Source organism: Phocoena phocoena, chromosome 4 (genome assembly GCF_963924675.1).
Source record: "Phocoena phocoena chromosome 4, mPhoPho1.1, whole genome shotgun sequence".
Taxonomy (NCBI): Eukaryota; Metazoa; Chordata; class Mammalia; order Artiodactyla; family Phocoenidae; genus Phocoena; species Phocoena phocoena.
The window spans coordinates 126,039,949-126,051,484 of NC_089222.1; the positions used below are offsets into that span (position 1 = coordinate 126,039,949).

An 11,536-nucleotide genomic window follows, 5' to 3' on the forward strand; every position below is an offset into this window, starting at 1 on the left:
CTTATAGACACATAATTCTTTTCAAATGGTCTAATATGTCTATGCTTATGACAGCACCACATTGTCTTGTTTACAGTAGCTTTGTAGTAAATTTTAAAATTGGGAAGTATGAGTATTCTAACTTTGTTCCTCTGCTTCAAGCTTATTTTAGCTATTCTGAATGCCTTGAATTTCTATATGAATTTTAGGGTCAGCTTACCAATTACTGCAAAAAAAAAAAAAAGAAAACTAGCTAGGATTTTGTAGAAATGATGTCTAATCTATGGCATAATTTAGAAATTATTGCAATCATCTTAACGATATTGTCTTCTAATCCATGAACACAAGATATCTTTTATTTATACAGGTCTTCTCTAATTTCCCTCATTAATGTTTTACAGTTTTCACTACATGAGTGTTGCATTTCTTTGTTAATTTATTTTTTAAGTATTTTACTTGTTGTATGGAAGTGCTCTCTTAATTTCTGAATTGTTCATTGCTAGTATTTAGAAGTACATTTAATTATTTTATTTAATTTTGTAACTTGCAACATTGCTGAATTCACTTAATAATCATACTTGTGTGTGTGCATGTGTGTGTGTATTTCTTAGGGTTTTCTATATACAAGATCATATCATCTGCAAATAGAGGTAGTTTTACTTTTTTCTTTCCAAGCTGAAGGTCTTTCACTTCAATTTCTTGCCTAATTAACTAGTCTATAACCTCTATACTGAGTAAAATGACAGGAGAAAATTTCTTTGTCTTGTTCTTTATCTTGGGGAAAAGTATTGAATATTTTACCATTAAAAATGAAGTTAGCTTTTGTAATAAATTCCTTTTATCACATTAAGGAAGTCCCCTTCTATTCTTAGTTTGTTAAAATGTTATATCCTGAATTTTATCAGTTGTTTTTCTTGCTCTACTAAGATGACCATGTGTTTTTCTCCTGTATTCTAATAATACATTATAATACATTGATTTTTCTTTTTTTTTTTTTTTTTTTTTTTGTATTTTGAACCAAAGTTACATTTCTGGAATAAGTCTCAACTTGGGCGTTGTGTATCTTTTTTTTTTTTTATGTTGCTGGACTAGGCTTGCTACTATTTATTGGAAATTTTAGTGCCAGTATTCATAAGAAATACTGTTCTGTAATATTCTTTTCTTGTGATATCTTTGTATAGTTTTGAAATCAGGGTAATAATGGGCAGATAGAATGAGAAGGGAAACAGTCCCTCTTTTTTTAATTTTATTTTTGTAAGAATTTGTGGAGGATTCATCTTAGTTCTCTTTAAATTTTGGGAAGAATTCACCAGTGACATTATCTAGGCTTGGGCTTTTCTTTATAGAAAAAAATAATAATAATAACATCTTTAATGGAGTATAATTGCTTGACTGTGGTGTGTTAGTTTCTGCTGTATTGCAAAGTGAATCAGTTTTACATATACCTATATCTGCATATCCGCTCCCTCTTGCGTCTCCCTCCAACCCTCCCTATCCCACCACTCCAGGTGGTCACAAAGCACCAAGCTGATCTCCCTGTTCTATGTGGCTGCTTCTCACTAGCTATTGACTTACATTTGGTAGTGTATATATGTCCATGACACTCTCTCATTTTATCCCAGCTTACCCTTCCCCCACCCCCATGTCCTCAAGTCCACTCTCTAGTAGGTCTGCATCTTTATTCCCATCCTGTCCCTAGGTTCTTCAGAACCATTCTTTTCTTTCTTTTTAGATTCTGTATATATGTGATAGCATACGATATTGTTTTTCTCATTCTGACTTACTTCACACAGTATGACAGACTGTAGGTCCATCCACCTCACTACAAATAATTCAATTTTGTTTCTTTTTATGGCTGAGTAATATTCCATTGTACATATGTGCCACATTTTCTTTATCCATTCACCTGTTGATGGATAACTAGGTTGCTCCCATGTCCTGGCTATTGTAAATAGAGCTGTAATGAACATTGTGGTACATGACACTTTTTGAATTATGATTTACTCTGGGTATATGCCTGGTAGTGGGATTGCTGGGTTGTATGGTACTTCTATTTTTAGTTTTTTTAAGGAAACTCCGTGCTGTTCTCCATAGTGGCTGTACCAATTTATATTTCCACCAACAGTGCAAGAGGGTTCCCTTATCTCCACACTGTCTCCAGCATTTAGTGTTTGTAGATTTTTTGATGATGGCCATTCTGACAAGTGTGAGGTGATAACTCATTTTAGTTCTGATTTGAATTTCTCTAATGATTAATGATGTTGAGCATTCTTTCATGTTTTTGTTGACATCTGTATATCTCTTTGGAGAAATATCTATTTAGGTCTTCTGCCCATTTTTGGATTGGGTCGTTTGTGTTTTTGACATTGAACTGCATGAGCTGCTTGTAAGTTTTAGTGATTAATACTTTGTCAGTTGCTTCATTTGCAAATATTTTCTCCCATTCTGAGGGTTGTCTTTTGGTCTTGTTTATTGTTTCCTTTGCTGTGCAAAAGCTTTTAAATTTCATTAGGTTCAATTTGTTTATATTTGTTTTTATTTCCATTTCTGTAGGAGGTGGGTCAAAAAGGATATTGCTGTGATTTATGTCATAGAGAGTTCTGCCTATGTTTTCCTCTAAGGGTTATATAGTGTCTAACCTTACATTTAGGTCTTTAATACACTTTGACTTTATTTTTGTGTATGGTGTTAGGGAGTATTGTAATTACATTCTTTTACCTGAAGTTGTCCAAATTTCCCAGCACCACTTATTGAAGAGGCTCTCTTTTCTCCATTGTATATTCTTGCTTTCTTTATCAAAGACAAGGTGACCATATGTGTGTGGGTTTATCTCTGGGCTTTCTATCTTGTCCCATTGATCTATATTTCTGTTTTTGTGCCAGTACCATACTGTCTTGATTACTGTAGCTTTGTAGTATAGTCTGAAGTCAGGGAACCCGATTCCTCCAGCTCCTTCTCCTTTCTCAAGATTGCTTTGGCTATTTGGGGTCTTTTGTTTTTCCATACAATTGTGCAATTTTTTCTTCTACTTCTGTGAAAAATGCCTTTGGTAGTTTGATAGGGATAACATTGAATCTGTAGATTGCTTTGGGTAGTAGAATCATTCTCAAAATATTGATTATTCCAATCCAAGAACATGGTATATCTCTCCATCTGTTTGTATCATCTTTAATTACTTTCATCAGTGTCTTATACTTTTCTGTATACAGGTCTTTTGTCTCCTTAGGTAGGTTTATCCTTAGGTATTTATTCTTTTTGTTGCAGTGATAAGTGGGAGTGTTTCCTTAATTTCTCGTTCAGATGTGTTGTTGTTAGTGTATATGAATGCATGACATTTCTGTGCTATAATTTTGTATCTTGCTACTTTACCAAATTCATTGATTAGCTCTAGTAGTTATCTGGTAACAACGTTAGGTTTCTCTATGTACAGTATCATGTCATCTGCAAACAGTGACAGTTTTACTTCTTTTTCCGATTAGAATTCCTTTTATTTATTTTTCTTCTCTGATTGCTGTGGCTAAAACTTCCAAAACAGTGTTGAAAAATAGTGGTGAGAGTGAGCAACCTTGTCTTGTTCCTGATCTTAGTGGAAATGGTTTCAGTTTTTCACCATTGAGGACAATGTTTGCTGTGGGTTTGTCATATATGGCCTTTATTATATTGAGGTAATTTCCCCCTTTGACTACTTTCTGGAGGGTTTTATAATAAACGGGTGTTGAATTTTGTTGAAAGTTTTTCAGCATCTATTGAGATGATCATATGGTTTTTTTTTTCTTTTGTTTGTTAATATGGTGTATCACATGGATTGATTTGTGTATACTGAAGAATCCTTGTGTTTCTGGGAAAAACTCCACTTGATCATGGTGTATGATCCTTTTAATGTGCTGTTGAATTCTGTTTGCTAGTATTTTATTGAGGATTTTTGCATGTATGTTCATCAGTGATATTAGTCTGTAGTTTTCTTTCTTTGTGACATCTTTGTGTGGTTTTGGTATCAGGGTGATGGTGGCCTTGTAGAATGAGTTTGTAAGTGTTCCTCCCTCTACTATATTTTGGAACAGTTTGAGAAGGATAGGTGTTAGCTCTTCTCTAAATGTTTGATAGAATTCTCCTGTGAAGCCATCTCATCCTGGGCTTTTATTTGTTGGAAGATTTTTAATCACAGCTTCTATTTAAGTGCTTGTGATTGCTCTGTTTATATTTTCTATTTCTTCCTGGTTCCGTCTCGGAAGGTTGTTCTTTTCTAAGAATTTGTCCATTTCTTCAAGGTTGTCTATTTTACTGGCATATAGTTGCTTGTAGTAATCTCTCATGATCCTTTGTATTTCTGCAGGGTCAGTTGTTACTTCTCCCTTTTAATTTCTAATTCTATTGATTTGAGTCTTCTCCCTTTTTTCCTTGAAGAATCTGGCTAATGGTTTATTAATTTTCTTTATCTTCTCAAAGAACTAGCTTTTAGTTTTATTGATCTTTCCCCTTGTTTCCTTCATTTCTTTTTCAATTATTTCTGATCTGATTTTTTGATTTCTTTCCTTCTGCTATCTTTGGGTTTTTTTTTTTTTTTTTTTTTTTTGCTCTTCTTTCTCTAATTGCTGTAGGTGTAAGTTTATTTATTTATTTATTTATTTATTTGAGATGTTTCTTTTTTCTTAAGGTATGATTGTATTGCTATAAAGTTCCCTCTTAGAACTGTTTTTGCTGCATCACATAGGTTTTGGGTCATTGTGTTTTCATTGTCATTTGTTTCTAGGTATTTTTTTTTTGATTTTCTCTTTGATTTCTTCAGTGATCTCCTGGTTATTAAGTAGTGTATTGTTTAGCCTCCATGTGTTTGTATTTTTTATTGATCTTTTCCTGTCATTGATATCTAGTCTCATACGTTGTTATCGAAAATAGATACTTGATACAATTTCAATTTTCTTAAATTTGCCAAAGCTTGATTTGTGACCCAAGTTATTATCTATCCTGGAGAATGTTCCATGAGCACTTGAGAAGAAAGGTATTCAGTTGTTTTTGGATGGAATGTCCTATAAATATTAATTAAGTCCATCTTGTTTAGTATATAATTTAAAGTGTGTGTTTCCTTATTTATTTTCATTTTGGATGATCTGTCCATCGGTGAACGTGAGGTGTTAAAGTCCCCTACTCTGATTGTTTTACTGTCAATTTCCCCTTTTATGGCTGTTAGCATTTGCCTTATGTATTGAGGTGCTCCTATGTTGGGTGCATAAATATTACAAGGGCTATATCTTCTTGGATTGATTCCTTGATCATTATGTAGTGTTCTTCTTTGTCTCAGATAATAGTCTTTGTTTTAAAATCTATTTTGTCTCATATGAGAATTGCTAATTCAGCTTCCTTTTGATTTCCATTTTCATAGAATATTTTTTTCCATCCCCTCACTTTCAGTCTGTATGTGTCCTTAGGTCTGCAGTTGGTCTCTTTTAGACAGCATATATATGGGTGTTGTTTTTTTGTCCATTCAGCCAGTCTATGTCTTTTGGCTGGAGCATCTAATCCATTTACATTTTAGGTAATTATCGATATGTATTGTCCTATTACCTTTTTCTTAATTGTTTTGGGTTTGTTATTGTAGGCCTTTTCCTTCTCTTGTGTTTCCTGCCTAGAGAAGTTCTTTTAGCATTTGTTGTTAGGCTGTTTTGATGGTGCTGAATTCTCTTAGCTCTTGCTTGTCTGTAAAGGTTTTATTTTCTCTGTCAAATCTGAATGAGATCCTTGCTGAGTAGAGTAATGTTGGTTGTAGGTTTTTCCCTTTCAACACTTTAAATATGTGCTGTCCCTCCCTTCTGGCTTGCAGAGTTTCTGCTGAAAGATCAGCTGTTAACCTTATGGGGATTCCCTTGTATGTTATTTTTCCCTTGCTGCTTTTAATATTTATCTTTGTATTTAATTTTTGATAGTTTGATTAATATGATTCTTGGCCTGTTTCCCCTTGGATTTATCCTGTATGAGACTCTGTGCTTCCTGGACTTGATTAATTATTTCCTTTCCCATATTAAGGATGTTTTCAACTATAATCTCTTCAAATATTTTCTCAGTCCCTTTCTTTTACTCTTCTTCTTATGGGACCCCTATATTTTGAATGTTGGTTCATTTAATGTTATCCCAGAGATCTCTGAGACTGTTCTCAATTCTTTTCAGTCTTTTTTATTTATTCTGCTCTGCTGTAGTTTTTCCACTATTTTATCTTCCAGGTTACTTATCCTTTCTTCCTCAGTTGTACTACTATTGATTCCTTCTAGAGAATTTTTAATTTCATTTATTGTGTTGTTCATCATTGCTTGTTTCATCTTTAGTTCTAGGTCCTTGTTAAATGTTTCTTGCATTTTCTCTATTCTATTTCAGAGATTTTGGATCATCTTTACTATCATTATTCTGAATTCTTTTTCAGGTAGACTGCCTATTTCCTCTTCATTTGTTAGGTCTGGTGGGTTTTTATCTGCTCCTTCATCTGCTGTGTGTTTTTCTGTCCTCTCATTTTGCTTAACTTACTGTTTTGCGGGTCTCCTTTTCCTGCAGGTCATAGTTCTTGTTGTTTTTCATGTCTGCCCCCAGTGGCTAAGGTTGATTCAGTGGGTGTTATAGGCCTCCTGGCGGAATGGACTAGTGCCTGTGTTCTGGTGGATGAGGCTGGATCTTGTCTTTCTGGTGATGAGGTCCGTATTCAGTGGTGTGTTTTGGGGTGTCTGTGACCTTATTATGATTTTAGGCAGCCTTCCTGCTAATGGGTGGCGTTGTGTTCCTGTGTTGCTAGTTGTTTGGCATAGGGTGTCCAGCACTATAGCTTGCTGGTCCTTGAGTGGAGTTGAGTATTGGCATTGAGATGGAGATCTCTGAGAGATCTTTGCCATTTGTTATTATGTGGAGCTGGGAGGTCTCTGGTGGATGACTGTCGTGAACTCAGTTCCTCCACTTCAGAGGCACAGGCCTGACACCTAGCCAGAGCACCACATAGCTCATAATAAAATTTAGAAAGTTATTAAAATAAAAAATAATTATTAAAAATAAAAATAGTAAAAAGTAAAAAAAACAAAGAATGAAAGAAAGAAGAGAGCCACCAAACCAGAAAACAAATCCACCAATGATAACAAGCACTAAAAGCTATACAAAAAAAATAAATAAATAAAATAGGACAGACAGAACCCTAGGACAAATGGTAAAAGCAAGTCATGCACAGCAGTGTACACATACACACTCAGAAAAAGAAAAAAAGGAAAAAAAAAAATATATATATATATAATTGCTCCCAAAGTCCACCCCTTCAATTTGGGATTATTTCTTCTCTATTCAGGTATTCTAGAGATGCAGTGTACATCAAGTTGACTCTGGAGATTTAATCCGCTGCTCCTGAGGCTGTGGGAAGCGATTTCCCTTTCTCTTCTTTGTTCACACAGCTCCCGGGGTTCAGCTTTGAATTTGGCACTACCTCTGCATGTAGGTCACCTGAGAGCGTCTGTTCTTCGCTCAGACAGGACGGGGTTAAAGTAGCAGCTTATTAGGGGGCTCTGGCTCACTCAGGCTGGGGGGAGGGAGGAGTACGGATGCAGGGCGAGCCTGTGACAGCAGAACCCAGCATGACATTGCACCAGCCTGACACGTGCCGTGTGTTCTCCCAGGGAAGTTATCCCTGGATCATGGGACCCTGGCAGTGGCGGGCTGCACAGGCTCCTGGAAGGGGAGGTGTAGAGAGGACCTGCGTTTGCACACAGGATTCTTAGTGGTGTCAGCAGCAGCCTTAGTGTCTCATGCCCATCTCTGATGTCTGCGCTGATAGCCGCAGCTCGTGCCCATCTCTGGAGCTCGTTTAGGCAGTGCCCTGAGTCCCCTCTCCTCAAGCACCCCAAAACAATGGTCTGTTGCCTCTTAGGCAGTTCCAAACTTTTTCCCAGACTCCCTCTGGGCTAGCTGTGGTGCAGTAGCCCTCTTCAGGCTGTGCTCACGCAGCCAACCCCAGTCCTCTCCCTGGGATCCGACCTCCGAAGCCGGAGCCTCAGCTCCCAGCCCCTGCCTGCCCCAGCAGGTGAGCAGACAAGCCTCTCGGGCTGGTGAGTGGTCATCATGAATCCTCTGTGCGGGAATCTCTCCATTTTGCAGTCTGCACCCCTGCTGCTGAGCTTTCCTCCGTGGCTCTGAAGCTTCTCCCACTACCTTGTCTCCACAAGTGAAGGGGCTTCATAGTGTGTGGAAACCTTTCCTCCTTCACAGCTCCCTCTCACTGATGCAGGTCCCGTCCCTATGCTTTTGTCTCTATTTTTTCTTTTTTTCTTTGGCCTTACCCAGGCATGTGGTGAGTTTCTTGCCTTTTGGGAAGTCTGAGGTCTTCTGCCACTGTTCAGTAGGTGTTCTGTAGGAGTTATTCCACATGTAGATATATTTCTGATGTATTTGTGGGGAGGAAGGTCATCTCCAAGTCTTACTCTCCCACTGTCTTGTAGGTCTTGCCTGGTGTAGCAGCTCCAATAGCCTTGAGAGTCACTTTTGTGGTCACCAACGCAGGTGAAAGTAAAGGTGGAGTCTGGGTATCTGATATCCGCTGCCCGGTTCACTGCTGCTGAAACCCAGGAGGCGGGCTCAGACACTCCAGGCATTCACTGGGGACTTGGAAATTTTAACTATTTGTTCTCTTCCCTTTGACATCATCTCAAAATTCCAAATTTTCTACCAGTACTCTATTTTTTAAACGTTTTTGTAATAACATCTGACTTACAAGAAAAGTTGCAAAAAACGCAAACAGTTCTCACATAGCTTTCTCAAATCCTCATAAATTTACATTTCACACACTTGCTTTATTCTCTTTCATTCTTTATTTTTTCTTGGAAATATTGATATTTACAATATTAATTTACAGGGATATGTCATTTTAACTCTAAATACTTCACTGTATATTTTCTAAGATAAAAGATATTCTCTTATATTAAAAAAAATATGATGGTCAAAGTCATAAAATTACATATTGATGTCTGTTTCTGTTCATGATCCAATATAGCAACACACATATTTAATTCCATGTTTGTTAAGTATAGAACAGGTCCTCAAGGTTGCTTTTGTCTTAACATTTGTGAAGAGTTAAGGCTAGTTACTTTGTAGAATGTCCCTCAGTGTGGGCCTGTCTGATGTTTTTCATAGATTCAGGTTATATACTTTTGGCAATAATACCAAAGAAATAATAGGTGTTCCTCTCAGTGTATCATGTCAAGAGGCACATAATGTTAATTTGTCCCATTAAGGTGATCTTAATGTTGATCACTTGGTTAAGGCTGTGCCTGCTAGGTTTCTCCACTGTAAAGTTAATATTTATACTCTTGTAATTAATAAGTACTTAAGCAGAGATACTTTGAGAACATATAAATATTCTAATTTCACTTCAACTTTTGCTCACTAATTTTATCATTCACTGGTGATTTTTGCTCAAAAGAATTATTACTGTGATGACTGCCAAGAGTGATGTGCCGTTACCTTTTAAAGGAAAAAGTTAATCTCTTTCATACATAGTATAACCAAGCAAAATACCAGTACAAAAAAAGGAAGGGTAACTTGATTTATTCATTAGATTCTATTGCTATTTCACACATTCTGATTTGTTTTATAATTTAAGATCTTGGGTTAGTTTATATATTTATAGTTGTTGTAGGCAAATGTTTATTCAAAAGATAAAAGAATTTAAAGGGCAAAACAAAATCATTTCATGATTTAATTTTGACATATATATATATATATATATATATATTTAATTTAAAACTTCAATGATTACTTTGGTTAATTCAACATAAAAATAGAGCATATGAGATTTGGCAAAATGCTTGTCATTGCCACAATCAATTTATACTTAGAACAAGCAAAGTATTCGTCACATTTTAGATGGAATTTATAGTGTATCAGAACAGAAGGAAGGCAGTGATTGACAAAATGTTTATGTGACAGATACAATCACCATATAAATACACATCTGATGAACTTGAAAATTAACTTACTTTGTGGAACAGAAGTGCACATTTTTAGAATTCAAATTCCACCCTTCATTTCAGCTAAGAGAGAGTGAATGCATAAATCTAGTAAACTAAAACAAAATTATTTCCTTTACTAAGCCATTACAAACAATTGATGGCAGGGAGCTGTAGAAGCCAGACCTTTTAAATCCCTAGGACACATAATAAGTGACATACTGTTTTTCTAAGGGAGAGAGATCATTATTTTGCTTGATTATAGTATGCATTGATAACATTTTAGTGAAATTTATTTTTATCTTTTTAGCCTTCAGAACCAGAGATGCACATACAGTGAGTAGTTGAGCTATAATAATACCTTAGTTTCCAATCCTGGATTCCCTACCCCTCCTTCCTGTCCTCCCATTATGCTTCCCAGAGACTGGTTTTACTTTCTCCTGACTCTTTCTCAATATTATCTTTAGGACCTGGCTACAAAACTCCTCATAATTCCAAGAATGTTTACAATCTAACTTTCTTCCAGCCTAGCTCAAGTTCTCCACCTTTAATGCAATAACATCCTTCTGCTAACTCACAGCAGAGACAGCAAGACCAGAAATCAAAGGTAAGGAAAAACAATGACAGCCTGCCCTAGAGTTACAGTACCAGAGATGCTGCCAAATCTGAGAGATAAACTGCAGCCAGCATCCCTTGAGTCCCAAGGGGATAAAGCCTTGTTTAGAGTTTGTTGTATATCTTTAGTGTCACACAGGTCAAAAGGTAGCCCTTATTAGGCTATTAGCCTCAAAGAGAGTTCCAATTTTTTTTTTGATCCAGACAATGAATAAATGGAAATTTCTTTTTATTATAATGGCATACAAATGTTTTAAGTGGGGTAATTTTTTTTTTCAAGGGAACACTATTTATTTTATTTTTTTCGGTTGTGTTGGGTCTTCGTTTCTCTGCGAGGGCTTTCTCTAGTTGCGGCAAGCAGGGGCCACTCTTCATCATGGCACACGGGCCTCTCACTGTCGTGGCCTCTCGTTGCGGAGCACAAGCTCTAGACGTGCAGGCTCAGTAGTTGTGCCTCACGGGCCTAGTTGCTCCGTGGCATGTGGGACCTTCCAAGACCAGGGTTTGAACCCGTGTCCCCTGCATTGGCAGGCAGATTCTCAACCATTGCACCACCAGGGAAGCCCAGAAGTGGGGTAATTTTTATTTAATAAAATTCTTCCATTTATTTTGAAATATTCATTGAGTCATTGAATTGAACACAGAAGAAATTGTGAGATAGTTGGAGGGAGGGTGGAAAAAAAAACGTGTATTAAAGTCAGACTGATTTGAACTCAGAACTCCGTTCTGCAATGTACTATTGTGTGGCTTTAGCTTAATTTCATGCCCAATTCAGCCTTAGTTTTCAAGTATCTTACAGACAAAATGTGGGTGTTTGTTGTTGTTGTTATTGTTTATTGATCTTATATCTTACCACATTGATGAACTTGATTATTAACTCCACTAGCTTTTTGTGTGGATTCTTTAGAGCATTCTTATATACAAAATCATTTCATTTTCATATATAGTTTGACCTCAGATTGTGGGGTTTAACAAAGCAT

The 11,536-nt window shown here is 36.4% G+C and overlaps 1 pseudogene; it reads right to left on the minus strand.

Moving 5' to 3' along the window:
- The window catches only part of LOC136122091 (small ribosomal subunit protein uS5 pseudogene), a 38,258-nt pseudogene extending 29,670 nt beyond the window's left edge, over positions 1–8,588 (minus strand).
- Between the last annotated feature and the right edge of the window lie 2,948 nt (positions 8,589–11,536).